We start from the raw sequence: 27618 nt of genomic DNA on the forward strand, positions 1-27618 counted from the left end.
TCTAGCACAGTATGAAGTAATACGCACAGTTTTTATGTATGTAAAAATGTTCACTCCAAAATGGAGGCAATGCATCAAATGAAGTGTTGATTATATTTTTTTGCAGGAAGTATTTATTTTCCCCTCCTTCCCCCACCCCCCACTATACAAATAAATCACATTTGCATCCCCCACTATCGTCCCAGACCCCGTTATGGGTAGATGTCTCTTATTACCTTGGCATAAGGCTATCATAATGCCAAACCCCCACTTAAATATTCTAGAATGCCCCTGAAGAGCATACTTGGTTGCTACTGAATAATCCAATTTAATTCAATTGTTTTATAGATGTCAGTGTTGGCCTAAAGCAAAAGGTCTATAAAATTGATTTTTTTGTTTCTAATCAGAGGTTAATGTTTTGGAATATCTGCAACAATGATTTTCTCCAAGTTTTGAATTTTTAAACTGTATTCCCAAAGAACGTAAAATTCTATGGCTTTTAGAAAATCCATTAAAAATATGTTCAAAGGCCATGTTCCCACTACCATAATTTTAAACAAATCCTTGTCAACTTATTTGAACATCCTCAGCAGTACAGTGGAAGGTATGCCGATGGAGCATGAATCTTGTTGGAGATTGTGCCCTTTTGCTTATTTTGACTTGATCACATTTGTTACAGTTGTGTTTCTGCATTAAAATGCAACATATAACCAGATTGAGCTACTTTATTGTAAGAATATTATGAGGGAAGCATATTACCTGTGTTGTACATTTTTCTAATTCTACACTTACAATTTTCACTGTTGGAACTGTACAGCATCACTTGTGTGGATGTTTAATGAAAGAAATGATGCATATACTTAAAAACCAACAAGGGATGAAGTGTTGTGATAGGATTTCGCTGTACAATAGCTGAGATCTTACATAAACCGTGAGTGTGAAAAAAAAAGCTCCAATATTCAGCGAAGTGAAGTGAAGATAAATCCGAAAGGATCTTTATTGGGCAGATTATAAATCCCACAGGATTTTAATAGATAATGTTATGATGCACAGCATAATCCAGTATGGCAGGGGTATCCTGGAGTTGTCATGGGTTTCTCTCTCTCTCTTATCCATTCCCTCACATTCACTCTCTTGCACACCAATCTCCACTATGATTCAAATCATATTGCCTGTCCTATGTGTTCAGTAAAGAGCCTGAAGGTTTTTTTAAGGAGATTAGGTCACAGAGGTGCTTTATGGTTGTGTTTATTTCCTTTACTCAACAGCCTAGAAATCTGCTTGTTTTTCAAGCCCTCTCGAGTTTCTATTGCTGTTCAAGAGGTGTGCATGCAGTGAGGTATTACACTGTCTACTCTTGCTGGTTGCTTTGTTTCTCAAGAATATATTGCATTGCAGGCTGATACCCAAGGTAACAGTAGCAAAAGACAGGCAGTTAATCATAAGGATGGTGTACTGAGGAGGAGACAAGAAAGGATGGACAAACAGAGGAGCAAGGGAAGCATGAAAATGAAGATAATGGCACATTAAGGAAAGGGAACGACAGCAGCTGAACAACACAGTATATAAATAAAAATCCATTAAAATATATTTAAATGGAATATTCCCTCTACAATCATTTCAAACAAACTGGTAGGAAGAATAGGGAGGTCACTTATTACTTGGGGAGTGTGAGTCTGGGTGGGGTGGAGGAGCAAAGGGATCTCTGAGAACAAATACACAAATCACTAAAAGTAGCAACACAGGTTAGCAAGGCCATAAAAAAGGCAAACCAAGCACTATGATTTATTTCTAGAGGTATAGAATTGAAAAGTAGGGAAGTTATGCTAAACCTGTGTCGAACCTTGGTTAGACTACACTTAGAGTGCTGCGTACAATTCTGGCCGTCATATTATGAAAAGGATATAGAGGCACTGGAGTGGGTGCAGAGAAGATTTACAAGGATGATACCAGAATTGCGAGGGTATACATATCAGGAAAGGATGAACAGGCTGGGTCTCTTTTCTCTTGAAAAGAAAAGGCTGAGGGGTGACCCAATAGAGGTCTTTAAAATTATGAACATTTTTGATAGAGTAGATACAGAGAGAATGTTTCCACTTATGGGGAAGAGCAAAACTAGAGGCTATCAATATAAGAGTCACCAAGAAATCAAATAGGGAATTCAGAAGAAACTTCTTTACCCAGAGAGTAGTGAGAATGTGGAACTCACTACCATGGAGTAATTAAGGCAAAGAGCTATTGTGATCTGCTTTTAAGGGGAGGCTAGATAAGCAATAGAGGGAGAAGGGAATAGAGGGTTATGCTGATGAGGAAAGGCTGGAGGAGGCTCGAGTGGAGCATAAATGCCGGCATGGACTGGTTGGGCCGAATGGCATGTTTCTGTGCCATATATCCTATGTAATCCTATGTAAATTCTTGCCAATTTATTTGCTGGACATGCTTAGTGATGCAGTGAAGGTATGACGATGGAGCCTGAATCTGTGGTTGGTTGGAGATTTGATCCTATTACATTGTACTTTCTGTCTGCTGCAGTGGCATTTCTGCATTGGCAGTCGGGCCATCAGCCAGCTAGGCCCCAAGCTCTGGAATTCCCTCCCTACACCTCTCCGTCTCTCCACCTCGTTCTGCTCCTTTAGGACGCTTTTAGTCACCTGTCCTAATATCTCCTTCTTTGGCTCGGTGTCAATTTTTCTTTGATTACTCTTCTATGAAGCTGCTTGGGTCATTTTACTATGTTAAAGGTGCTGTATAAATGCAAGTTGTTCTTTGTTGCATTAAAATGCAAAATATAACCAGGTCGGGCTGGTTATAAATTGTAGTCTTTCCAGCTTTGCCACATTTAGAAAAGGTCAAAGGCTGTACATGGCAAAGGGGCAATGCCTGCACCGTAGCGCAGTGTGGTGGGAAAACTGCTGAGGCAGATAAAGGCAGCCCTAGTGTGACAAGTTGGTTTATCTTCTTTCAGATGGACTAGTGCTGTTTGCAGTGGTAATGGGCTCTGTGAGAAATCTGCTATTGTGATCTGCTTATGGTACAAAAAGAAGCAGTCCAATAGTAGTTACACGCATAATATAATCAGCCAGTAGCACATTAATATAAAATTGGGATCTATTTTCCCCTAAAATATGGGTGGGTTTGGAGCGTGGGGGTGGTTAAAGTGTTAAAAGTGGGATTCCCGACTTGATCTCACCTCCAACCCACCCACTTCCGGTTTTGCTGGAGGTGGGATGGTGTCGGGGGGGCGGGGTGTGGGGAGCGGGTGACCTCAGTTTACATATTATAATGAGGCTGGAAACCTCTTTTTCCTCCCCTCCATTTTGAATTTAACTGCCTGTGGACGGGTTTCACACAATTCGTGAAACCCAGCAGTTAAACAGAGGCGGGGGCTGTTGCATCCATGAGGCTTTATACCTCCCTCCTGGATCCAGGGTCCCTGCCTAACCAACCCCCCACGATCGGAGACCCCCCCCACAAGGCCTTCTGATCTCCTTCCCAGGCCTCTCCCCCTCCACCCCCCACCCCCCCAACAATGATGATGAGGCCGGCAACGATCCTCCCTCCCCCCCCACCCGCCCCGATCCCCAACCTCTGCCGATTGCCGATCCTCCTCCCGCAATCCCTGTCCTGGACCGGCTCCTTGCACCTGAGGCCTACCCACCCACAGCCAGCCAACCCCTCCACCGAGGCCTCGCATTGAAATCAGGCCCTGCCGTTAAAGTCGGCAGGGTCTGCGGGAAACCCGGCCTCCCGGGTTTCCCGTCCACTTCAGAGGCCCCTCTCCCCCAACCCGCCTCCCTTGAGAAAATTCAGGCCATAAAGTAATATACTGAATTTCAAGGTAATGTAAGAAAGAAAGACTTGCATTTATATAGCGCCTTTCACGACCACCGGACATCTCAAAGCGCTTCACAGCCAATGAAGTACTTTTGAAGTGTAGTCACTGTTGTAATGTGGGAAACGTGGCAGCCAATTTGCACACAGCAAGCTCCCACAAACAGCAATGTGATAATAACCAGATAATCTGTTTTTGTTATGTTGATTGAGGAATAAATATTGGCCTGGACACCGGGGATAACTCCCCTGCTCTTATAATTTGCAGAAGATGCTGTTGACTTTTGTGATATCTGAGGATATTTGCTTGCAAATCAAACAATAGTATTTTGCAGAAAGCAAGGAGCGCCAATGGCTTCAAATATTTTTAACATTGAGTTTTGACTATGTGCATGTCATGATTTTGATTATTCTTTACCTGTAGGCCATGTATTCATCCATGTATAATCTCTACAACATTTGGCTATTTAAATAACTCAGTAATTTTACACAGAGGAAGGAGGGCTTGAGCTGCCTGATGTGGTTATTAGCTACATGCGTTTCAATTTTTCACTTGCTCCCCAGGGGTTTTCCTCTATTTCAGATGGTGACAGCTTGAAAATAGTGTTATTTGCTTCTTCAAAATTGCCTTCCAGCATTAACCCTCTGATGTATATGTATGTGTGTGTGCCCAGCTCTATACAGGCAAAGATCTAAGCTTTGTATTGGAGATTTCTCAAATATTAACAGGAATGTCTAGTTTTTATACAGAGGCTGTTTTTGCCACAATCCATTTGTCCATTTTTAGCTGGACTTCACGAAGCCAAGACTTGAGCAGTCAGGTGCTTTTTGGGTATGCAGAAATGTTGGGGTCAATACCTGCAGTGAATAGATCAGTGCAACAAATTCTAAAACACATTTTAGTAGAATGATCAAGACCTCAGGGCATCCCAAAGCACTTTACGGCCAATTAGAGTAAGTACTTTTGAAGTGTAGTCGCTGTTGCAATGACACGGCAGCCAATTTGCACACAGGAAGGTCCCACAAACAGCAGTGAGATAATGAGCAGATAATCTGTTTTAGTGATGTTGCTCTTCTTCAAAATAGCACCATGGGATCTTTTACATCCCCATGAGAGAGCAGACGGGACTTGGTTTAACGTCTCATTCAAAAGATGACACCTCCGACAGTGCAGCACTTCCTCAGCACTGCACTGGAGTGTCAGTCTGGATTTTATGCTCAAGAGTGGCTCTTGAACCCACAACTTTTTGACCCAGAGGCGCAAGTGCTACCAACTGAGCCAAAGCTGACACCTTGGTTGAGGAAAAGATGAAAACAATTGTGGTTTCAAATTCTGTGAAGCTTAGAACAGTTGACTCATCATTTACTGTGTATTTTGCATTCTTCAAAGTACTTTGTGGTTTTGCTAATATAGTCGTATGGTACATCATGATATTTTAATAAATTGTTTTTTGTTTCCTCAGAGCAAATTAAATTGTCATTTTATGTCGTCAGAAAAAGCACGGTAAAAATATTGATTTGTACACTTTTGGAAAATGTGATGTTGTGGCGGTTCCACCGGGTGTCCCTTACACATATAATGTATATAATTCACTTTAACCTAACTGTATGTATATTACTTACCTGTTTGGGCCATTGCCCCTTTAACTTACCTGTGGGGGCCATTGCCCCTTTAAGACGCGCCCTAGCGCGCTGATGTCACGTCACGCATTATGTGACGTATGCACGGCGGCCGCCGGCCCAACTCGGCCTTCCATGACGGCCGCCGGCACAGCCCGGCCTACCGCGACTTCGGCCGCATCGGCTGGCAGACATGAGCGACGCGATCCCCCGCGGCAAGCGCCGGCTCAGCTCGGCCTCCAGCTCCTGCTCCCGCGGTCGTGACTTCGGCCTCAACGGCCAGCTTCCGCACCGGGTGAACGCGCCGACGTATCGGCGCGGGTCACGTGACCGCCCCAAGCGCAGGCCAACGCGCTAACGTCAGGATACAGTCACGTGACACCCGAAGAGCGGGAAAACGCGACTTAGCGTGATGACGCTAAGTCATCACGCTCTCCCGAGGACTACGGACTCAGTCCTCGTGGAGTCCCCATCAGAGAAAGACCTACCTCGCATTGCTCCTGTGTAAAGCCAGCTTACCTACTGTATTTCGTCAGTTCCAGTTAATAAACAACTTAGTAATTATTCATCTGAAGTTGAACTAAATTATTTAGTAGGCATTCGTCCCTAGAGGTCAACACGAATACCTACAATGTTATACCAGTTGTGGTATTTGGAAAATGGAGATGAAATGATACTCTTGCATTCCTTGTGTACTAGATCTGAATATTTCCGTGATTAATAATTTGCATGCACTTGTGTTTGTGATAATGACCATTCAGGTTTCTTATTAAAACCCACTTCGCTGGAAATGGAGTGCAGAGAATTTAATTTTGATGATTCAGCGGCGATTGAAGTCTTTGGAGATACAATGTCATCCATTAAATTAAATAGTTCCATAACAAACAGATGAAATTCCACTGGGAAATGATAATATGCTGATTTTGCCACATGGTAAATCACAGGCAGGCACGAGGGTGCAGTTGGGGTGCACTGTGGTATTAATGATGGGTTGAAAATTCCAACATGGGTGCAACAGTCTGTGAAACCTGGGGAGTAAAAACACCAAATTTAACCAATTATTTTCTTGGGGGCGGAGAGAGTGAGGGGTTCGAGGGGGCGGCAGAGGAAAATCACCCCAATTTTAATTAACTTCAGTAAATGTTGCAACTTCTAAATTGTTGGATGCCACACTCTACTGAATGATAAGTTGCAGCCACGACTTCGAATATGCCAATGGACAAGGTAATTGAGACTTTCATTCAAAAGCTTTCATAATATGTCAGTTAATACGAGCTTGCAGGGCACTGTGATGCATGGGGAGACATCGTGGGCCAATAATGTTTCATTTGTGCTAGTGTTTCCATTGCATTAGGTTAGTTCATGACTCGCGAGACATTGAACATGAGTACAACTGTAATACTCAGACTGAGATAATAATTTCTCTGTTGCTTCTGGCACATCCCCAAGGCATACTTTGTATGAACATATTCATTACAGCAGCATCCTCGAGGAACATTCCAGAATCTATTAGTTAAACTCCAGGAAGGTGAACAGCCACTCTACTGAAGGGTGCAATGTGTAAGAACGAGGTCTGTCAGACTGGTCTGGAGGAGCAATAGGCACTGGAAATGTAAGTGACAATGATAAACATCTTTTATTTCACCAAATAGAAAAATATTGCAGCTAAATCAACCTGGAATGCGATACAAATAATTGGTTATCTCCTGTACAATCTGCAGTTATAAATTTAAACATATATAAAAACAACACCAGTTCATCTATGCAATATTTGTAATGCTGTGTTAATTATGTTCGGTATTGAAGCAATATGTACAGTAGCTGAACATTACAGGGTACTGCCATATCACCATAATGAAGCGCGATAGTAATTGCTACAGCCTGCTAAACGATGGGCTGTAAAGCAATCCTGCTTCTAATGCAATCAAGTACTAGTGTTTGGTAAGTCGGTCACCATAAGCAGGCTGGAAGTATACCTTTCCATTCTACTGTCACCTCCGCCGGCTCTTGCAGATGTCTGAGCATTGTCACTCTTCTATTCCGGGTTTCTTGAACCTTGTGCACCAGTCGCTGAAGGTAAGCATGCAGGTGCAGCAGGCAGTTAAGAAGGCAAATGGTATGTTGGCCTTCGTAGCGAGAGGATTCGAGTACAAGAACAAGGATGTCTTGCTGCAGTTGTACAGGGCCTTGGTGAAACCACACCTTGAGTATTGTGTGCAGTTTTGGTCGCCTTATCTGAGGAAGGATGTTCTTGCCATGGAGGGAGTGCAGCGAAGATTCACCAGACTGATACCTGGGATGGCAGGAATGACGTATGAGGAGAGATTGGGTCGATTGGGCTGGAGTTTAGAAGACTGAGAGGGGATCTCATTGAAACTTATAAAATTCTAACAGGACTAGACAGACTGGATGCAGGAAGGATGTTCCCGATGGCCGGGGAGTCCAGAACCAGGGGTCACAGTCTAAGGATAAGGGGTAAGCCATTTAGGACAGAGATGAGGAGGAATTTCTTCACCCAGAGAGTGGTGAACCTGTGGAATTCTCTACCACAGAAGGCAGTGGAGGCCAATTCATTAAATATATTCAAGAAGGAGTTGGATATATTTCTTAAGGCTAAAGGGATCAAGGGATATGGGGAGAAGGCAGGGACAGGGTACTGAATTTGGATGATCAGCCATGATCTCATTGAATGGTGGAGCAGACTCGAGGAGCCGAATGGCCTACTCCTGCTCCTATCTTCTATGTTTCTATGTTTCTATGTTTCCATGTAAATACCCCAATGTGTTCAACTGATCGCTGCACTAAAATTCTGATAATCATTACGGCGTCAAGTTTGGCTGCTGAGCTTTGGAAGGGTCTGTTTGTGAAATAACATAACAGCATAAGAACATAAGAAGAGTGAGCAGGATTAGGCCATTCGGCCCCTCGAGCCCTGCTCCGCCATTCAGTAAGAACATGGCGCTGATCATCGACCTCAACTCCACTTTCCCGCCCGATCTCCATATCCCTTGATTCCCTTAGAGTCCAAAAATCTATCTATCTCAGCCTTGAATATACTCAAAGGGGTAGATATTCCCGAACCTGTCGGGAAGAAGGCGGGACTTCCCCTTTCGGGTTTTTGACCCGCCTACTTCGACGTCCGGCCAATCCGCACGATTTTCCCTTGATTGACCTTGTTGAGCCTGCCCAGCGGGCTCAGCAGGCCAATTAAGGGCCACCCGGCAATAGGTGACATCACAGACTGAAATTTCATCTGTCAAGAGTTCTTGTTAGACTCAGTTAGAACTCTCAGCAGCACTCAAAGCTGAAGGCTGTTACTTTTCACAGATCGCAGCCATTCAGCTTTCAGTTCCGGCTGAGTGATGCGCTCCCGACGGCTACAGGAAGAAAGGCTGTGAAGGTAAGTACAGGTAAGTAAAACTTCTTTACACACTTTAGACACACCAAACACACTTACCTTTACACTCATGCACCCATCACTCACCTGAGTGCCAACATCGCGACCCCTCCAACTCCTTCAACCCGGCGGCCCGCCTGCTCTAACCTGGCGTGGTTTGGAGCCATCGGGAAACCCACACGAAACCCCTCAAAATAGGGATTAGGCTAAAAACTGCCTGTTAACTACCTGTTAACAGGCAGTTAATTGGCACTAATCCCTTCCCGCCTGGTTTCAGCGGGTCCCAGTGCAGGGCGGGTACCCGCCGCCCCTGAAACTTACGTGGGGCGGGGTTTTGGGCGGGATGGTGTCAGGACCCCTGAATTCAGGATTTCCCCCCCCACATGCCTGAAACCCCACCTGACAGCTCCACAAAAATCTAGCCCAAAGACTCAGCATTCACAGCCCTGTGGGGCAGAGAATTCCAAAGATTCACAACCCTCTGAGTGAAGAAATTCCTCCTCATCTCAGTCTTAAATGGCCGACCCCTTATCCTGAGACTATGCCCCCTAGTTCTAGACACTCCAGCCAGGGGAAACAACCTCTCAGCATCTACCCTGTCAATCCCCTTCAGAATCTTGTATGTTTCAATGGACCCTGTCCAGGTCTGTTTCTTTGAGTCGGAGGTCACCTCAGCCATAGAAGCAGATGTTAGTTCTGGAACCGCTATGTAAGGAACTTCAGAGAACTCACGAGGAGCTCTGAGTGGCTACATCCTAGAACAATATGGAGGAAGGTTGTTATCAGTTTCGTACATTACAACAGTGACTACCCTTCAAAACTACTTCATTGGCTGTAAAGTGCTTTGGGGCTTCTTGAGGTCATGAAAGGTGCTATATAAATGCAAGTCTTTTGTTTTCACTCTTGTGATAGGCATATTGCCTCCCTGGTCAATTAGTTCTGCCAACTAATAATAATGGCCCAGAAATTCGGGTCCCAACGCGTGAGTGCACATTGGGTACTCACGCGTAGGCCCAATGAAAGAGCTGGTTTCGTGCATGCACTGCGCATGCGTGGGAAACCGGCACTTCCGTTCCCCTGAAAGAAGGGGTTGACAGGTGGAATGCGTGCGCCGGAGAGGCAGCGCGTGCGCATCGAACTTACGTTTTTTTTCCAGGTTTTTCCGGGAGGGTAAGTCTCCACCAGTTGCACTTTTAAAAAGCAGGCGCAAGGCCTGTTTTTAACAAGGTAAGTGGTGAATTAATTAAAATTAAAACATTTTTTCCACAGGTTTATTATTTTTAAATACTTTAAGGAAAGGTAAGTTTATTTTCAGCCCCGTTAGAAAATGTAATTCATTTTTTAAAAAATTTAAATTATTGCTTAAAATAGTTATTTCATGTAATTTATAGTTATTTTAAAAATGTGATTTAAAAAAATGTATTTGAAGTTTTAGTGATGTTTTGGGGCTTATAGTATTTATAGGTTTGACAGCTCTGTCAAACTTATGAATGAAGCATTTCCTGCTACCATTGGCTCTCCATGGACCACGTGATCCCAGGGGATGCTTCGAACTAACTGCGCCCCTGGAATACGCAAGCACTGCGCGCCGGCAGTTGGAGGAGGCCCAGGATCGGAATCCCACGCAGGCCCACAGCTCAACAGCCGGCGCGCTAGGTAAGTGCAGGTCGGGGGCTTGCACCCGTGGGAAGCCCCCGACCCGAATTTCTGGGCCATTATGTAAAGTAACCACGTTTGTAGGTATGAGGCCTGCTCCTATGTAATTGATGGCTCGATGAGGAGCCTTAACTGTCGGGAGCGTATGTTGGAAAATCACAAGCACTCGCCCCAAGATTTTGCTGTCCATTTAGATGGAGCATTGTTGGGAAAATGCTCATTTTTTTTATTCATTCATGGGATGTGGGCATCGCTGGCAACGCTAGCATTTATTGCCCATCCCTAATTGCCCTTGAGAAGGTGGTGGTGAGCTACCTTCTTGAACCGCTGCAGTCCGTGTTGTGAAGGTACTCCCACAGCACTGTTATGGAGGGAGTCCCAGGAACTTGCAGGTGATTGTGTTCCCATGCGCCTGCTGCCCTTGTCCTTCTACATGGTAGAGCTCACGGGTTTGGGAGGTACTGCCAAATAAGCCTTGGCGAGTTGCTGCAGTGCATCCTGTAGATGGTACACATTGCAGCCACAGTGCACCAGTGGTGAAGGGAGTGAATGTTTAAGGTGGTGGATGGGGTGCCAATCAGGAGCGCATGATTTCCTAATATTAGCTCATCTGATGATACGTTACTTGTGGGCTGGGCTCAGTGCCAGGAATGCATGTTTCTAAAAACTGCCCTCTGGTGATCCTAAATGACATATTGCTGTAGACAATATCAATGGCCTGCCTGCGCAGTCAAATGCCCTCCTTAGCTATAGGATGGTGGTTTAGGTCAAAGAGTCATATTTGTCCAGTGTTGCTGTGGTATCCATGATCTGGTGTTGCAAACTCTCTGGCATGTTTGTAGCACCTAGCAGATGTCCATGAAGAGGATCTAGTGGAGCTGTCTGCTCCTTCTCCCACTTGCAACACAACAGCCGTGATTTTGCAAATGGATGCGGCTTGGGAGCAGGTCAGCTGGTTTCCGAGTTCCACTCCTGCCCCCAACTGCATCCGGCCAACAGACGTGACTTTACATCAATTGGCCTTGTTAAGCCCGCCCTGCGGGCTTGTCGGCCAATTAAGAGGAAGCCGGTCAGCTAACGTCATTTGATGAGGCGTCATCTGCGGTTTTCTTAAAGGGACCATGCACAATTTTTCTTTGACAGCTCATTTCTTCGTGTTTGACAGCATTGAGGTGCTGCAAACACTGACAATGACTCTTCACAGGTGAGCTCTTGCACCCAGGCTCTCCAATGACTCCCTCTATAGGATAGAACAGATGGCAGCTACAGGTGAGGTTACAGAAGCGATCTGGCACTGGTGAGAGATGTTCTCCCAATGAGGTGGGACTAGACAGCCAATTCAAAACTTGTTACCAACAGAAAAGTTTAAATGCATTAAAAATTATTTTCCCAACATTTTCTTACCTCTGAAAATCACCAGTGCACCATTGGATCCTTCACACCACTTCTGCAGCTGTCATCAATGCAGAAACATTACAGCAGACTCACAACACGCCACACCTTACCTGGTGTGGTGTCCAGACATTGGGGAACCCGAGGCAGAAGTGGCAAAATTGAAAAAGAGCCTGTTAACAAGCATCAAGTACCTGTTAACAGCCAGGTAAGTGGCTATAATCCTCTTCCTGCCGCTAGATGTCGGGTCCATGCGCAAATCGGGGACCCGACACTTGGGAAGATTGATTGGAGGTGGGTTGACAGCGGGTTTCTTGCCCGCTGTCAATCTTTGCGATTTTGATACTGGTCCCATCTCCAATCCCGCACTCTGAGGACTGGCAAAATCATGGCCAACATGTTTGATGACTGTTGATTTCCTATTCGCCAAAGGATTCTTTGCCTCCTGCCCCCTCAATGGATTCATCAGAGGTGGGTGAGGGTCTCTTACCTGTGAAGAGAAGAAGAATGTTATGCAGTTCATGAACTAAGACTATATTCCCTTGGGGAGCTTAAATGCTGTTTTAGTTTTGCTTTGAAACTCTTTGAATTCATTTCTACTAAGGCTACTAATATGATTCCTGCAACTTTGGTATCCCATTAAATTTATTTTTTGAGAATCTGGTATATTTTTGTGCTGCAACTGTTGGTAAAGTTGATTTGTTTCAAAGAATGTGGCCGGAATTTTCCCGCTGCCGGGTGGCGGGTTTGGAGGCGGGTCGGCAGTAAAAGTTGGCGACATTGCGAGCGCGTCAGGAACCCTCCGTCATCCTGCCTCCTCGTGCCTTTAACTCGGATGCGTTTGCCAGCTGCCACGGATCCGATCGGGAGAGGCGGGTGACCTAATTAAGCTCATTAAATCCTTGTTGAGAGAACTATAACAGGGTTTTTAACCGGATCCTTTCATTTTTACTGGATGACCACGGGAATCACGTAGCTCGGGAACCTCGTCTGTCAATGTGAGGCAGAAGCTCAGTGGTTATTGTGCAAGGTCATTCATGGAGAGCATGGAAATCCACATAAATACTCCCACATGACACCTCATTACTTGCCTAAGGGAAAGGCTCTTGCTGACTCCATTTTAAGCACAGATTTAGGTGTCTAGAGTTTGCAGGTCTTTTCTGCAACCTCAGAAGCCACTCTCACCACATTGCTAGTAACTGTCACAACATCGACAGATTGGTCCTCTGATCTCTACTTGACCTGCCATCTATTACATCAGAATGGGTGCCGTTTATATTGTCTCACCTTGGTCCTCAGAATCAGACCACGATGAGCCCCACCACCAGCAGCACCAGGCACAGCAGCAGCACCAACAACAACACCACCGACCTTCACCTCAATGACCTGATGCTGCACAGGACAGAAGGCATCAGCACAGGGCTGCACCGCACCGGAGGCAATACCCCCAACACAGGGTATACAGGAAGAGGGTGAGCTTCCTCAACATGACTGAGCAGCAGTGTCAAAGGAGGCTCAGGCTATCATGCCAGGTCATCGCAGACATTTGCAGATTGCTGGAGCAAGACCTACAGCCCAGAGAACCTGGTGGACAATCCTTACCACTATCTGTCAAAGGCACAAGCACCCTCAACTTCTTCGCCTCAGGCTCCTTCTAGGGATCTGCAGCAGACATTTGCTGGATCTCGCAGTCGGCCACCCACAGATGCATCACACAGGCCACCGATGCCATGTTTAACAAGTGAGCCAATTATCTGAGCTTTGCCACTGATGAAACCAGTATTACTGAGTGGGCGCTTGGGTTTGCCGCTCTGGCTGGCTTCCCACTGGTGCAGGGCATTATCGACTGCACACATGTGGCCATCAGGGCACCCCATAATCACCCAGGAGTGTTTGTGAACCGCAAGGGCTTCCACTCCCTCAAGGTGCAGCTGCTCTGCAACCATAGGAAGATCATCATGCATGTGTGCGCCAGATTTCCTGGCATCTGCCATGACTCTTTTGTACTGTGCCAGTCCACCCTCCCTCAGCTCTTCAATTCGCCAAACACACTTACCAGCTGGCTGCTTGGAGACAAGGGCTATCTACTAAAGATGTGGCTCATAACACCCTTGAGGAGGCCAAGCAATGAGGCCGAGGAGCGTCGTATGAAAGCCACATGTCCATCAGATGTGTCATCCAGCAAACAATAGGCATGCTGAAGATGCGCTTCAGATGCCTTGACAGATCTGGAGGAGTCCTTCAGTACGCACCAGCCAGGGTCTCCAGACCCATCATCGTTGCCTCGCTCTGCACAACACAGTGCAGCAGCGAGAATTACATATGCATGAGGAACATATCACACATCCCAGAGCCTCTTCAGAGGAGGAGAAGGAGGAGGAGGAGCATCAGCTAGAAGACAAGGAGGAGGAGCAGGAGGAACCTGAGGTCCAGATGGCACCAGCAGCAGAGCACATTGCTGCCCGGGAGGCCAGGGATGTCCTCATCATGGCCACATTTACTTAACTTCCTGCATTGCACCCATACGCTTGCCACATCTGTGCCAAGCTCCCCCCTCAACAACACCATAAAGCATCCCAACAATGACCAAGCTATTCCTTTCACACTTATCCCCATTACTGGAAGTTACATAATGTCTCACCATTCACTCCAACTCACAAAGCCACTTCCAAGGTAGCAGACAAAAATGGGCATGACTTTTTTATACACCCTTGTGGATACCCTTGTGCAATTAGGATAGTGGCTTTTTTCTTTTACGTTTGTTTCTTCGAGGTGCAACCCCTATGGCTTCAGCAGAGGTAGAGGCAGGCTGCTCACTTCGCTGCTATGACTGCGAAGACACTTTTGGCAAACGTCCTCTGTGTTATGGAGCCTGTGAGGGCCCTGCGGAAGACTGCTCCTCCTGCGACTGTGCAGGGGCAGACTCGGCCATCGCGATCCGAGGAAGCATCTGGGGCTCTGACTGAGGAGGAGGCAGCGGGGAGAAGTGGGAGCACTTTGAGAAGAGCCCCCACTTCCATGTCCCCATCCCTCTCATGGGGCACCCACAATTCCCTGCTAGCAAGGTGCTGCAGAGCACCTTGCCACACAGCACTGCGGCCATGATGACCCAAGTCTACGTTTAGATCCCTCCTAGTGAGGAGATCTATGAGCCTCTGCCAACTGTTCTCCATAACTAGCATGTGCTCATGTGGGTGGCGCATTTGCTGCTCCATGCAGGTGGCCATCCTTTCCATGGAACAGCACATCATCACCATCGTCTGCAACATGGGGTTGCTCATGTTGGAGATGTACTCCTCCATTCTCTGCACATTTGCAGACATCGCGGCTGCAAAACCTACCAGAGCCTCATGCAATTGTTGCTGTCCCTCCAGATAATATTTTCTAGGGCGGTTCGGGAGGATTTAAACTAATTTGGCAGGGGGATGGGAACCTAGGTAGTGGAAAAGAGGGAAGTCATATGAAGTCAGAAATAGATGGTAGAAAGGTGAGAAGCAATAAGCAAAGGAGAGAAACACAAAGGGCCAAACTAATTCATAATGAGAGTGTGAAAAAAGCAAGCCTGAAGGCTTTGTATCTTAATGCTAGAAGCATTAGGAACAAGGTGGATGAATTAGTTGTGGAAATAGAGGTAAACAAGTATGATTTGATTGGGATTACAGAAACGTGGCTGCAGGGTGGGCAAGGCTGGGAACTTAACATCCAGGGATATACAATATTTAGGAAGGATCGGCAAAAAGGTAGGGGAGGTGGGGTAGCATTGCTGGTAAAGGAGGGGATTAATGCAATGGAAAGGAAGGATATTAACTCGGATGAAACGGAATCTGTATGGGTAGAAATGAGAAATAGCAAGGGGAGGAAAACGTTAGTGGGTGTGATATATAGGCCTCCAAATAGTAATATGGAGGTGAGGGAAGGCATAAAAAGGGAAATTAGAGAAGCGTGCGATAAGAGCACAGCTGTCATCATGGGTGACTTTAATTTACATATTGATTGGACTACCCAAATTAGTAAAAATTCTGAGGAGGAGGAATTCCTGGAATGTTTTCGGGACGGTTATCTGGACCAATATGTCGAGGAGCCGACTCGAGATCAGGCCATTTTAGACTGGGTATTGTGCAATGAGAAGGGACTTATCAGCAATCTTCTTGTACGAGGCCCCTTGGGTCAGAGCGATCATAATATGATCGAGCTCTCAGTCGAGATGGAGAGTGAGGAAATTGAATCAGAGACTAAGGTCCAGAACTTAAATAAAGGGAATTACGAGGGTATGAGACGGGAATTGGGTAAGATTGATTGGGTGGTGTTTCTGGGGGGATTGACGGTGGATAGACAATGGCAAGCATTCAAAGATAGAATGGAAGAATTCCAGAACATGTTTATACCGGTTTGGCATAAAAATAAACCTAAAAAGGTGACTCAACCGTGGATAACGAGGGAAATTAGGGACAGCATAAAATCAAAAAAAAGGGCATATCAACTGGCAAAAAAAAGCACCAGACCGGAAGATTGGGGGCAGTACAGGATACAGCAAAAGAGGACAAAGGGATTAATCAGGAAGGGGAAAATAGAATACGAAAGTAAACTTGCAGCAAACATAAAGACAGACTGCAAAAGCTTTTATCGGTATATCAGGAGGAAAAGACTGGTAAAATCCCAAGTCGGTCCCTTGCAGTCCGATTCGGGAGAATATATAATGGAGAATAAGGAAATGGCAGACCAATTAAACTCATACTTTGGTTCTGTATTCACAAAGGAGGACACAAATAACCTCCCAGGAATATCGGCAAACATAGGGACTAATGAGAGGGAGGAGCTGACAGAAATTAGTATCTCTAGGGATATGGTGTTGGGTAAGTTGAGGGGACTGAAGGCCAACAAATCCCCGGGGCCTGATAAACTACATCCTAGGGTACTTAAGGAGGTGGCCCTGGAGATAGCAGATGCTCTAAGGATCATCTTCCGGAACTCCATTGACTCGGGAACAGTACCCGTGGATTGGAGGGTAGCTAATGTTACCCCAATATTTAAAAAGGGGGGTAGAGAGAAAGCAGGGAATTATAGACCAGTAAGCCTTACATCGGTTGTGGGCAAAATGCTAGAGTCCATTATTAAGGATAAAATAGCGGAGCACTTGACAAATGGGGAAAGGATCGGACAGAGTCAACATGGATTTACAAAGGGTAAATCGTGTTTGACTAATCTGCTGGAATTTTTTGAGGAAGTAACTGGTAAAATAGATGGGGGAGAGCCAGTGGATGTGGTGTACCTTGACTTCCAGAAAGCCTTCGATAAGGTTCCACACAAAAGATTATCATGCAAAATTAAGGCTCATGGGATTGGGGGCAAAGTATTAACGTGGATAGAGAACTGGCTGGCGGATAGAAAACAGAGAGTTGGAATAAACGGCTCGTTTTCGGAGTGGCAGGCAGTGACCAGCGGGGTGCCGCAAGGATCTGTCCTGGGACCCCAGCTGTTCACAATATATATAAATGATCTGGATCAGGGAATTGGATGCAATATTTCCAAATTCGCTGACGACACTAAACTAGGAGGAGGGGTGGGCTCTGATGAGGATGTCAGGAGGCTACAGTGCGATTTGGACAGGTTGGGGGAATGGGCGGATACGTGGCAGATGCGCTATAATGTGGATAAATGCGAGGTTATCCACTTTGGGGGTAAAAACAGGAGGGTAGATTATTATCTAAATGGCAATAGATTGGGAGATGGGGAAGTGCAGAGGGACCTGGGTGTTCTTGTGCACCAGTCACTGAAGGAGAGCATGCAGGTGCAACAGGCGATTAAGAAGGCAAATGGTATGTTGGCCTTCATATCAAGGGGGTTCGAGTATAGGAATAGGGATACCTTACTACAGCTGTACAAGGTGCTGGTGAGACCGCATCTGGAGTATTGTGTACAGTTTTGGTCGCCCCATCTGCGGAAGGATGTTCTTGCCATGGAAAGAGTGCAACGGCGATTCACCAGGCTGATACCTGGAATGGCGGGAATGACCTACGAAGAGAGATTAAATAGTTTGGGCTTGTACTCACTGGAGTTTAGAAGATTGAGAGGGGATCTCATCGAAACATATAAAATTATGGCAGGCCTGGACAGGCTGAATTCAGAGAGAATGTTTCCAATGGCCGGGGAGCACAGAACCAGGGGCCACAGTCTAAAAATAGCGGGCAAATCATTTAAAACAGAGATGAGGAAGAATTTCTTCACTCAAAGAGTGGTGAGCCTGTGGAATTCCCTGCCACAGAGGGCTGTGAAGGCTAATTCAATAAATATTTTCAAGAGAGAATTGGATATATTTCTGAAGGCTAAGGGGATTAAGGGTTACGGAGAAAAGGCGGGGACGGGGTACTGAACTGGTAAGATCAGCTATGATCTCAGACGAAGATCAGCCATGATCTCATTGAATGGCAGAGCAGGCTCGAAGGGCCGAATGGCCTACTCCTGTTCCTATCTCTATGTTTCTATGTTTCTATGTTTCTATCACCCTCTTTCTCGATGGCCCCTGAGGCTGAGTGTCTGCATGCAGCTCAGCAGAGCTTGGAGTATCCTGCGCCCTCCAGTGAGGAGTCTCCACTGCTGCCCCTATCAACACCATGTGCTCTTGCTCACTTGTGAAGTGTGAGACACCAGGTGACAACACTACTCTAGGACCCACCGAGGTGTGCGTATCTGCGCTGGTGCTGAATGCACTTGGGTCTGCTGACAATGCACCCTCAGAGGCTGGAGGCTCCTCTGAGGAGTTGTTTTCCTCCTCCAGCTGGACAGTGGGGGAAGTTCTTGATGGACCTGTGGAAGAGTAAAGAGATGATTTAGAAATGTAATATGAAAAATGGATAACAATACCATTATGCACATGATGAACATTCACTGGCTGCTGACATCAGTTCCCATATGAGTGACTGCTGTATGCCATGTAGCTGTATGAGATGTAATTCTGTCACTAGGTTGCTGAGATGTCCCCCTCTCTTCATCTCCCACTGCCAGCAGCTTTGCAACTCCCAATATCTCCAGGGCGACCTCCTCTGCTGCAGTCAACGTGCTGATGGATGGAGGGCCACCTCCGGTTCTCTCCCTCTCCCTGCTACTGTGGGCTCTCTTCTCCTGCAAAGAGGGAAAGAAGAGAAGTTTGAGTGAGAGTGATGGAATGGCGTGAGGAATATGTGGGTTACATCTGTAGAGGGTGGCTATCAGGGAGTATAGTGCCAATACCAAATGACGTCCTTCTGTGGTGTTACTTGGTATGATTACATTAGGATGAGGGTGAGTGTGACGGGTGGTTAGTAAGATGGGGATGTGATAATGTAGATAGAGAGAGAGGGATGGGTGGATGTGCAAGGTATGCTGATGTGAGTAATGATGTGCAGGAGTAGGTTTGCGAAGGCAGAACAATGGGGATGTGATGAGAGGCACATCAAGATGAAGGTGAGTGTAGCTTTGCACTCACCTTTCCTGATCTCATCAGATCATTGAATCTCTTCCTGCACTGTACCCATGCACTCCTGACGACATCCCTGCTGTTGACCTCTGTAATGGTCAGTAACATGTCATTCTAGAATGGTACACTAGGTGGAGCTGTATGTTTTAGTAGTGGGCTACCCACAAGGCAGTAGTCAAGATGGATGCTGTATACTAGTCCACATGGCTGAATAAATGACTAGCTCAAGCTAGCTGTTCATAATGAAAACGTCTATTTATTTATGAACATAACATGGTACCAGAAGTGGTAATATCTGCTGAATATTGCGAAACGCGACATGGAGAATTTGAAGCCACTGGAGGGTTTGAAACTCATGGATAATGTCGACTGCAATTGTCGGACTTTCAAACAACAATTCGAACTCTATATTGCTGCCATCGGGTTCGGTACGAAGCCAGACGCAAGGAAAATAGCGTTACTGCTCATGGTTGCAGGCCCGCAGGTGATAGAGGTATTTAATACATTTGTATTTGATCAAGAGGAGGACAGAGAAAAAATGGACGATGTGCTAAAGAAGTTTGATACACATTGTTCTCCCAAAAAGAACGAGACCTATGAGAGGTATGTGTTCCGTTCACGGACACAGCAGCAAAATGAGACTTTTGATAGCTTTGTGACCGATCTGAAACTGAAAGCACAGACATGTAATTTTTCTGAACTGAAATCATCCATGATTCGTGACCAGATTGTGTTTGGTATTCATGATAAAAAGGTCAGGGAACGTTTGTTGAGAGAAACTGAACTAACATTGGAGAAAGCTGTGAAAATATGCCATGCCAGTGAGCTAGCTCAAAAGCACACAAAGACTTTCAGTGAAATTAATAATGATACGACTGTAATGAGTGACTGTGCTGCTGTCGGTGCTGTGTCCTACGAGGGGAAGAAACATGGGCAGAACAGAAATGCAAAGCAATCGGAGGATGGAATTTTTAATTGTAAATGCTGTGGTTACCAGCACCAGTCAAGACAATGCCCAGCGTTTGGAAAAATGTGCACAAAATGTAATGGAAAGAATCACTTTGCCAAACAATGCTTTTCAAAAGTAAAAACAAAGAAAGGGCAACAAGTCAATGTGATTGAGGACACTGATTTAAGTGAGACATTTTTTGTAGGAATGGTGTCATGTGACAATATCGAAAAGGATACAGAAAATGTGCAGCCCTCAGGAATGGACAATGCTGAACATAAAGTTAATGCAGTAAAAGAGAACAAATGGATGATGCCACTGCAGGTAAATGGAGCATTAGTTACATTGAAACTAGACACTGGGGCAAAAGCAAACTTAATCAGTATGAGTGACATTAAAAATATGAAAGAAAAGCCCAAAATACAGAAAAAGTCAGTACTACTGAAGAACTATAATGGACAGAAAATAGATAGCTTAGGTGTATGCAGACTTAAAGTGACAGTCAAAGACAAAGTGCATCATCTCATGTTTTCTGTTGTGGCTGAAGGACTTGATTCACTACTAGGTGACAAAGCTTGTGGGGACTTAGAACTGGTCAAGAGCGTCTACCGTATAAACTGTGCCATAAGCAGACCAGATGACTCAGTGGATTCTGTAGTGAGTAATTTCCAGGATGTGTTCAAAGGATTTGGAGTTCTACAATTCACTTACAAGATCCAGCTAAAGGAGGATGCTCAGCCAGTGGTACATGCTCCACGGAGAGTTCCAGCACCCCTGCGTGACCGGCTCAAGAAAGAACTGGACAGAATGACCACACTAGGAGTCATCAGGAAAGTTGAAGAGCCAACAGACTGGGTTAACTCCATGGTATGTGTAAAGAAAAAGAACAATGATCGAAGAGTATGCATAGATCCAAAGGACTTAAATGCAAACATAAAACGTGAACACTACCAGATTCCCAAGCGAGAAGAAATCACCAGTGAAATGTCAGGTGCCAGATACTTCACAAAGCTCGATGCCTCACAAGGATTTTGGCAACTAAAACTGGATGAAGAGAGCACCAAATACTGTACCTTCAACACACCATTTGGCAGGTATTGTTTCTTCAGAATGCTTTTCGGGATATTATCTGCATCTGAAATCTTTCATAGAGCGATGGAACACATAATTGAAGGTCTGGAAGGAGTTCAGGTCTATGTTGATGACATCATCATCTGGGGCTCCACACTGAAAGAACACAATGAGAGACTGACTAAAGTGCTACAGAGCATATGCCGGAATGGACTGAAGCTCAACAAAGCCAAGTGTCAGTTTGGCATCCAGGAAGTCACTTTCCTAGGAGATAATCTATCTGGTAAAGGAATAGAGCCAGATATGGAAAAAATAAACGCCATACTCAACATGCCCTGACCCACTGACAAAAAAGGAGTGCTACGCATCATGGGGATGATAAACTTCATTGGAAAGTTCATTCCTAACTTGTCAGCCAAGACAGCCTGTCTGCGAGACCTGCTACATAAAACAAATGAGTTCGCATGGACAGAAAGACATGAACAAGAGTGGATGAGCCTCAAAACAGTGCTGACAACCACACCTGTACTCACCTTCTTTGACCCAACAAAGAGAATCAAAGTGTCAATGGATGCATCAAAAGATGGCCTAGGCGTGGTCTTGCTACAACAGAGGGTGAAGATTGGAAGCCTGTTGCCTATGCCTCCAGGTCTATGACTGACTGAGTGTCGATACGCCCAGATTGAAAAGGAATGTCTAGGCTTGGTAGTTGGACTAGAAAAGTTCCATGGCTACATATATGGACTTCCCACCTTCACAGTTGAGACAGACCACTGCCCACTGGTTGCCATCATAAAAAAAATCTGAATGAGATGTCTCCAAGGATTCAACGACTCATGATGAAGCTGCAAAGATATGACTTTGAACTGATCTACACACCAGGCAAACACATAGTGTTAGCAGATGCACTATCCCAAGCACCCACAATGAGTCATGTGAGCTCTACTGAGGAAGACGTGGATGTTCATGTGAGTATGGTCACTGCTGCGCTGCCCGTGTCAGACACAAAATCAAAGCAAATAGCAGAAGAAACAGTAAAAGATACAGTGTTACAAACAGTAATAGAGAACATTCATCATGGTTGGCCAAAAGGTTCCTGTCCAAAGTACTATCACATCAGGTCAGAGTTAAGTGTCGCAAGTGGACTATTACTAAAACAGAACAGAATAGTCATTCCACAGGGTCTACATCGAGACATGCTCAAAAGGATTCATGAGGGACACCTCAGAATTGAAAAATGCCAAAGGAGAGCAAGAGACACTGTTTATTGGCCTGGCATAAATAAGGACATTGAGAGCATGATAGGCATTTGTGAGACATGTCAGAAACACCAAAACAAACAAGCAAAGGAACCAATGATAGTAGCTGACTTAACAACAGCACCATGGCAAAAGGTTGGTATGGACCTCTTTCATTTGAATGGTAAAGACTATCTAATAGTGATTGACTACTATTCTAACTTTCCTGAGATGGCGCTGCTCTCAAGCACCACAGCAAGCAGTGTCATAATGCATGTTAAATCCATCTTCGCCAGACATGGAATTCCCAAGATTGCCGTTAGCAACAATGGTCTGTGCTTCAACTGTAAGGTGTGGCAACAGTTTGCAGCACATTATGACTTTCAACACATCACATCCAGTCCTCTGTATGCTCAGTCGAATGGTAAGGCAGAGAAAGGTGTTCAAGTTCTCAAACAGCTACTGAAGAAAGCAACAGAAAGCAAGTCTGATTCTTATCTCGCCCTGCTGAGCTACCGAGCCTCCCCTTTAGACTGTGGTTCTTCACCTGCTGAACTCCTGATGGGTCGCAAGTTGCACACCACGCTACCCTGCTGTGCAAAAGGAAAGCAGAGTAAGGAACTGAGACAGAGACTTCAACTGTTAAAGCTGAAACAGAAATCACACTATGACAAGTCATCCAAAACTCTGAAACCATTGACAAGGGATGATGTTGTCAGGATTGAGGATCCAGATGCATGGAACAGGAAAGCTACAGTTCTTGAGGAAGTAGGACCAAAGTCATACACTGTTAGAACTGAGGAAGGACAGATTCTCAGGAGGAACCGCCGTTCCCTCCTGAAAACACAAAAAACTATCCAAGAGCAAATCGATGACAATGCCGCAACTGAATCTTGTCACTCACCACCAGAACAATCTAACACACATACAGGCTCTCATGAAAACACATCAGACTTACCTGTGCTGAGAAGATCCACACGTGAAGTAAAAAAGCCTGATAGACTTAATCTTTGAGTACAAAGAAAACTATAATAAAAGAATGAAAAGCTTAGAGTTCATAAAGTAAAGCTTTGAAAATGTGTTGACTGTTGTGAAGCTGTTTATGTCGTTATGATTGATTGATATTGATTTTGTTTAACCTCTAAGGAAGGGGGATGTAATGATCAGTAACATGTCATTCCAGAATGGTACACTAGGTGGAGCTGTATGTTTAGTAGTGGGCTACCCACAAGGCAGTAGTCCGGATGGAAGCTGTATACTAGTCCACATGGCTGAATAAATGACTAGCTCAAGCTAGCTGTTCATAATGAAAATGTCTATTTATTTATGAACATAACAACCTCCTCAGCAATTTGGAGCCATGCTCTTTTGATTTCTGGGGAGGTCTCTTGCGCCCATCAGCAGGGAAGAGGACCTCCTTGAGTGCTCTGACTCCCTCCACAAGAATATGTAGCAAATCATCGGAAAACCTGGGTGCAGCCCTCTGTCTCTGGGAACTCATATTTAGAAATCTCAGCAATAACTCAATCCTCCAATATACTCCCTCCACACTCCTACATGAACCTTCAAGTGCGAAGTGGCCAACGCTGCTTTAAATGTCCCCGCTGCAAATGAGTCATCAATGACATCATCAGACCCGCACCATTTAATAGGGCCAGTAAATCGGCATGACTGTTGTCTAGGGGCCATTAACTGAAAGTCGCAGTGGAGAATGCACTGTTCACTTCTTCGGGCTCCCGACCCGCTACGCGGCTCGCACCCACGCAACCCATCTCAAAGGTAAAAGTTACGGCTGTCTCTTTTCTTTTCAGTGAAATGGTTAACCAGGCAACTTGGGAAGTAGCAATTGGGCTAATTTTCAGGTTTGGAAGTAGAGAAATATCACCAAATGCCTAGCTGATTGCTGTGGTAGTTACCTGTACCTGGCACACTATCATATGCAATTAGTTGTAATTTTTAGAGTGTAATTTTAATTGCAGAGTGTAAGGCAATATGCAACATATAATGATTGGTGCTTATGCATTATTAATATCCAACAAAGGCTTGGGATAATCCTAATCATGTTTATCAGCCCTGGATGGGTATGAATCATTGACATATAATCTATGAGATGATTCCAGTCAGATAGAGAAATAACTATGATTATAGTTACGACCTGTGTGCATTTTTTTCTTTAAATTTATGGTGGATAAATGCATACTATATATCTTTGAGAACCTAGCTATAATTTAAACTCAATAATTCATTCCGCATGATTTGTGCTTGATGAGATGCAGTGTTCTGCCGCTTGATCTGTGAATGAGGTTGGTAGGATTAATAAATGTATTTGGATCCAACAGATCCAATGGGCTGAATACGATAGCAAAATACTGCAGATGCTGGAAATCCAAAATAACAACAGAAAATGCTGGAAAAACTCAGCAGGCCAGGCAACATCCGTGGAGAGAAATTAGAGTCAACGTTTCGGGTCAAAACCCTTTATCAAGACTAAAGAGGCACTGGGAATGAAATAGATTAAGAGGCCGGGCTGGGAGAGAACAAAAGAGAAGAGACATTAAGAGGTATTCAAAACGAGACGAGATGGTGATAGGACTAGTGGAGACAAAAGACGGCTCTAGATTAGGTGTGAAATGCGCTGGCAGAATGGGAGACAGCTGCCATGTGGGAGAGAGAAAAAAAAGGAAGTGGGGGGGGAAACCAAAACAAAGGTGTGGATATAAAATATAAGTAAAAATGTAATAGGGGCCGAGGTTATGATCTGAAATTGTTGAACTCGATATTGAGTCCGGAAGGCTGTAAAGTGCCTAATCGGAAGATGAGGTGCTGTTCCTCAAGTTTACGTTGAGCTTCCGTGGAACAATGCAAGAGGCCAAGGACAGTGAGGTCCGAGTGGGAATGGGGCGGTGAATTAAAATGACAGGCGACCAGAAGCTTGGGGTCACCCTTACGGACTGAACGGAGGTGTTCCGCAAAGCGGTCACCCAATCTGCGTTTGGTCTCCCCAATGTAGAGGAGACCACATCGTGTGCAGCGAATACAATATACTAGATTGCAAGAAGTACAAGTAAATCGCTGTTTCACCTGGAAGGGGTGTTTGGGGCCCTGGACAGTGGGATGGGGGGAGGTATAAGGGCAGGTGTTACATCTCCTGCGCTTGCACGGGAAGGTGCCAGGCGAAAGGGAAGGGGTGCTGGGGGTGATAGAGGAGTGGACTAGGGTGTCTCGGAGGGAGCGGTCCCTACGGAATGCTGAAAGGGGAGGGGAGGGGAAGATGCATTTGGTGGTGGGTTCACTTTGGAGGTGGCGGAAATGGCGGAGGATGATCCGTTTAATGTGAACGGATCATCCTCCGCCATTTCCGCCACGTCCAAAGTGATCCCACCACCAAACGCATCTTCCCCTCCCCTCCCCTTTCAGCATTCCATAGGGACCGCTCCCTCCGAGACACCCTAGTCCACTCCTCTATCACCCCCAGCACCGGTGACCGCTTTGCGGAACACCTCCGTTCAGTCCGTAAGGGTGACCCCGAGCTTCCGGTCGCCTGTCATTTTAATTCACCGCTCCATTCCCACTCAGACCTCACCGTCCTTGGCCTCTTGTATTGTTCCACGGAAGCTCAACGTAAACTCAAGGAACAGCACTTCATCTTCCGATTAGGCACTCTGCAGCCTTCCGGACTCAATATCGAGTTCAACAATTTCAGGTCATAAGCTCGGCCCCTATTTCATTTTTTCTTGTAATTTTTCCACTCCTTTTCCCCCCCACCTTTCCTTTTGTTTCTCTCTCACACCTGGCAGCTATCTCTTGCCCTGCCAGTACACTTTACACCTAATCTCAGCCTATTACCATCTCGTCTAGCTTCTAATCTCTTTTACTTCTTTTGTTTCTTTTATTCTTTTGTCCGATCGCAGCACTGCCTTCGATCTAGTTTCTTTTCTTTCCAGTTTTGAAGAAGGGTTCGACCCAAAACGTCAACTCAAATTTCTCTCCACGGATGTTGCCTGACCTGTTGAGTTTTTCCAGCATTTTCTGTTGTTATTTCCCCTTCCCCTTCGCCCGGCACCTTCCCGTGCAAGCGCAGGAGATGTAACACCTGCCCTTATACCTCCCCCCTTCCCACTGTCCAGGGCCCCAAACACCCCTTCCAGGTGAAACAGCAATTTACTTGTACTTCTTGCAATTTAGTATACTGTATTCGCTGCACACGATGTGGTCTCCTCTACATTGGGGAGACCAAACGCAGATTGGGTGACCGCTTTTCGGAACACCTCCGTTCAGTCCATAAGGGTGACCCCAAGCTTCTGGTCGCCTGTCATTTTAATTCACCGCCCCATTCCCACTCAGACCTCACCGTCCTTGGCCTCTTGCATTGTTCCACGGAAGCTCAACGTAAACTCGAGGAACAGCACCTCATCTTCCGATTAGTTATTTTACAGCCTTCTGGACTCAATATCGAGTTCAACAATTTCAGATCATAACCTCAGCCCCTATTACATTTTACTTATATTTTTTATCCACACCTTTGTTTTGGCCTTTCCCCCCCCCCCCCACTTCCTTTTTTTTTTCTCTCCCACATGGCAGCTGTCTCCCATTCTGCCAGCGCATTTCACGTCTAATCTAGAGCTGTCTTTTGTCTCCACTAGTCCTATCACCATCTCATCTCGTTTTGAATACCTCTTAATGTCTCTTCTTCTCTTTTGTTCTCTCCCAGCTCGGCCTCTTAATCTATTTCATTCCCTGTGCCTCTTTAGTCTTGATAAAGGGTTTTGACCCGAAACGTTGACTCTAATTTCTCTCCACGGATGTTGCCTGGCCTGCTGAGTTTTTCCAGCATTTTCTGTCGTTATTTCCAATGGGCTGAATCTTGACTGGGGCGGGCTGCGTAGGTTGGGGGGGGTAGAGTTTCTGTGGGGAAACTCAGAAGTCCGGGTTTCCCCACATGGGGTCGAGTTTTAACTCCACAGCGTACCTAGTTTTGCTTTGACAGGTTCCGCACCCAGAAGTCAGCCTGATTGACAGGCCTGGCTCCCAG

Source organism: Somniosus microcephalus, chromosome 16, assembly GCF_052327205.1.
Source record: "Somniosus microcephalus isolate GS21.2 chromosome 16, FLI_Smic_1.0, whole genome shotgun sequence".
NCBI lineage: Eukaryota > Metazoa > Chordata > Chondrichthyes > Squaliformes > Somniosidae > Somniosus > Somniosus microcephalus.